This window comes from Brassica oleracea, chromosome C9 (genome assembly GCF_000695525.1).
Source record: "Brassica oleracea var. oleracea cultivar TO1000 chromosome C9, BOL, whole genome shotgun sequence".
Classification (NCBI taxonomy): domain Eukaryota; kingdom Viridiplantae; phylum Streptophyta; class Magnoliopsida; order Brassicales; family Brassicaceae; genus Brassica; species Brassica oleracea.
Window position 1 is genome coordinate 40,065,586 of NC_027756.1, and position 4,190 is coordinate 40,069,775.

The following is a 4,190-nucleotide window of genomic DNA, read 5'->3' on the forward strand; positions in this document are numbered from 1 at the left end:
CCAAGACAAGCAGTTGTGTCAAGTTTAGTGTTGGAGGTCAGCTTTGGTTCCTTCAAATAATCTCAGCAAGTGTGGATAGTTGACAGGTTGATCCACTTTAGTATCTTTAGTACTATGTCCAATCATAAAGTTTAAAATGGTGCTAAAGAAGTGGTTAGATAACAAGAAAAAATATAATAAGATCATTATTCCCTTCTTGACTCAATAAAAATTTTATTTGAAAATACTTAAAAATTCATGAATAAACTAATATTAGTAAGTACCTCCCCCAAACTTAAACTTCACTGTCCCCAGTGATATTCAGTCTAAGGTTGGTTGGTTAGAAGGTTAAAAATAACTACTAAGTTAAAATTTTAGAATGTTAGACAAGAAAAAAGAATGTGTTACCCTCTGTCTCGAGGACCGATCGATATGTACACCGCATAATCGATCGATCTCATTACATATATGTCGATCGACGTAACCATCTCGATATCGATCGATAGTGCAGTGACAGAAAACATATGTGCTAGCTGCAACGTATCCATGTGTCTAAATCATCATAGAATTAGCATCAGTCAGCTAGGTTAGCTCTGTTAGACAATCCAAACACATGCAAGATTAGCAAAATAAATAAACTCAAGTCATAACATAGAATAATAAGTTTGAAAGTAAATCCTAAGAGTTTGAAAATAAAAGGAAATCATAAGTAGATAGGGATAGAGATATGAGGAGCATCAGTGGTCTCGTCGCTGGAGGTGCCTCTGCGCTGGCGGGACAGTCCTACTGCTGACGGTGAGCTGGCTCGCACACTCCTCCTGCTCGAACAGCGATATCTCGATACTCTAGCCCAGATGGCAGTGAGAGCATCGACTACGACGCACTGGAAGTCTCCCTCAGGGCTTGTAGACATGTCTGGCATAGGAGGGAAGCGCGGTAGTGCGTCCTCGGGCCGATGCGGCTGGGGTCCTCCAGGGCGCTGGACCGTGTAGCGGCGCGGCTGGGCTGCTGGCGCTCAGACTCGGCAAGGGTCAGGTCAGAACTGAATGCTGCTAAGTCCATGGGCGAAGTCCGTAAGTGACTGAAGTGGGAGCCTAACCAACTGTATGCCATCCTCATCCCTGAAGCACCAGTCGCGGTTGTCTTTGAGCCACTGTGCGCTCGTGAGGTGTGCTGCATCCATGCATGTAGACGATCCGGTCGTCCATATCAGCGTCGTCTAGAGGGACTCCGCAATGGACGAAGATCAGAGTAAGTAGCCTCCCAACCGTCTCCCTCTTCTTTCCCGTTGACGGGAAAGGCTTCATCTTGAGCTTGGCCAGATGCTCATTAAATATGGCTCCAAGGTTCGGCCATGAGTCGTCCGCGGGCTCCTCGCCCTCCATCTGAACCAAGCTCCTCACCGCGTAGTAAACCAGATTGAGCTCCTGGACCCGAACCTTACTAGGTTCCATCCTGCACAACAAGGTATTGGCAAGGGCATTTATGAAGTAGCGTAGAGTCGGGTGACGAATGTTGATATGTGATGTTTTTAATACCAATGTATATGTGCTTTGAGCTAATTCTCAGTCCTAATTCGTGCTTAATTGATATCATTCCAGGTTTGGAGCAGGTGAAAGAGTAAAGAAGAGAGATTCAGGAAGTCAGATGCCGTTTTGAAGGGTTCGATGCGGAACAGTCATTTAGAACAACCCGAAGGTTGTTCCCGAAGAGATGAAGCGTTTGGCTGCTCCCGATTATTAAGAAAACTTCCTATTCCGGAAGTTTGCCCTAGTTTCCACTCTCTCCTATCTTTTTACCACCAGCGCCTCCATATAAAAAGCCTATGCTATCATTTTCTTTTGGGTACGCTAGTTTTGCAAGAGACCTAGAACTATTTTCTTTGGATTAAGCAACTTGTAAGGGAGAAGGCTTCATCCTCACTAGAAGATCATCCTGAACCCTTTTCTTTCTACTTTATTTTATATGCAGTATTATTCAGAAACCATGTTTGTGTCATCCTGCTTTATGATTGAGTAGTAGGCTAAGCTTGCTTAGGGTTGTAGGGTGTTAGCCGCATGAACTGAACACAAATAAGTGATCTTAACTGTTCTTCATTCATATTGTTCTTACTGCTTGCATTGAACTGATCACTTAATGTTTGATCCTTGATTTGATCCCCTAGCTAACCGCTTAGGAGATAAATTGACATATATTGAATGAGCTTTGTATCCCTAATCAGCGAGAGTAGATATTAGGGTATTAAGTGAACTAATCAGATCTCGCCTCTAAGGCTTGTTATCGAGTCTTGTTCCAAGCGAGAGCTTAGGACTCAAGACCGATATGCAAAGGGAGCAAGATCACGATAGTGGATTGTTCTAGCCGAGTGATCTGAGTTCTAGACTGCATTTCATCGCACTTGAATAGTTGTTCAGTTCTGCAATTGACATCCGATTAATGACCCTAAGCCAGCTTCATTTAAATCGAATTTGAATCATCTAGGCGTTCTTGTTACTCGTGTCACAATTAATTCTCAAAACCCCACTTGTTTCTCAGCTTAATATTGAACTCATAAGAGTAAAAAGTAAACTGGTCCTGTGGATTGAATCTCAAATATTACAATTACAACTGTTAACTTGACAGTAGCAAGGATTCATTTTCAGTGTATCAAGTTTTGGCGCCGTTGCGACGGGGACTAAGCTTTTACCTTTATTTTTCGGTTTAATATTTAGTCTGAGAAATCTAACTTGCTCTACTTCTTTGTTGGAACAGATGATCCAAGTGCATGACCAGTAGACATACTCGGAGCAACGCACAAGGACCACTACATCAACTGACCAATGACGAACTCGCAAGATTAGAAAGACAGAACCGCCAACATCCAAGAACAACCAACACCAACATGGGTGATCACGACAATATGGATGACCTCACTGCTGCATTGGAACTCATTCAACAAAAAATGCAGAATCAGCAACAGCAGATGCAGCAAACCATCCAAAATCAGCAACAAGCTGCTCAAGAACAAGCAGCCGAGAACGCCGCGCGAGAGGAGCGTGTGCTTTTATTGGGGAGCGAAACCTTCCGCGGAACTTCGCTACAAACCGCTCTCCCATCACCCCTCCGCCCTGTACTCGACAAGATTATGAGATCAAATCTGCACTGATAGACCTGGTACAGAAGAGCACGTTCAGCAGCCTCACTTCAGACATACCAATGGACCACATAGAGGCCTTTGAGAGGATTTGCAATTTTTCTCGCTCTAATGGAGTGCCACCGGATTATGTCAAATGCACACTGTTACCATTCTCTCTCGAAAGGAAAGCTTCTCGCTGGCTGCAATCTCTCCCAACCGGTTCTCTAACACTTTAGGATCGAATCCACAGAGACCAACGATTACACTTTATCTTTATGGGATCAATACTTAGCTAAAACAATGATGGGGTTTTGAGATTAAGGTTTCGTAACAAGTAACTAATAAGATTAATTATAGCTTTCAGATGATTAAAATGCTAGCCTAGGGTGGTTTGGTCGGGTGTTAAACAAGTGTGAGCCAAACAATTATTCAAGTTCGATTAAAGACCAGTCTAGAACTCTAATCACTTAAGATAGATCAGCCCACTGTCGTGGTTCTTCACCTTTTGTCAATCGATCTCAGTACCTAAACTGTCGTTTGGACTGAGATACGATGACAAACATTAAGATCAAGTCCGATCTGTTTACAAAACACCCTAACATCTACTTTCGCTGGTTAGGGATATGATGCTCATTCAAGTTATGTCTAGCAACCTATAACACTTTTGATGAATAGATTAAACCTAGAATCAGGCACTAAGTGGTTAACTTAATGAAAGCCTTAAGAACAACAGTGAATGAAGACAATCGATTTATAACTTATTTATGTCAAGCTCACAGATCTAACACCCTAACACCCTAGACTAAGCAAGCTGGCTACTCAGCCATGAAACAAGAAAACACAGAGACAGAGATATAAAGCAACATGAAATATGACTGAAATAAAGTAATAGGGTTCAGGGGGTTCTTCTCTAAATCGAGAGAGATGGCCTTCTCCCTTTACAAAGTAGCAAAATCTCAAGTCTCCAACTCTAAGGTCTGGTTCCTTGTGTAAAAAGTAGCGTAAAATAGTCAGGAAAAACAGAAAAAGAAGATATATCAAAGCCACAGGCGGCTGGGAGAGAAAATAGAGAAAATAGAGAGATTAGGGCAAATCA

The 4,190-nt window shown here is 42.5% G+C and overlaps 1 pseudogene; it reads left to right on the plus strand.

Annotated features, from left to right (window-relative positions):
* Window positions 1–2,860: 2,860 nt before the first annotated feature.
* The window catches only part of LOC106314997, a 13,261-nt pseudogene continuing 11,931 nt past the window's right edge, over window positions 2,861–4,190 (plus strand).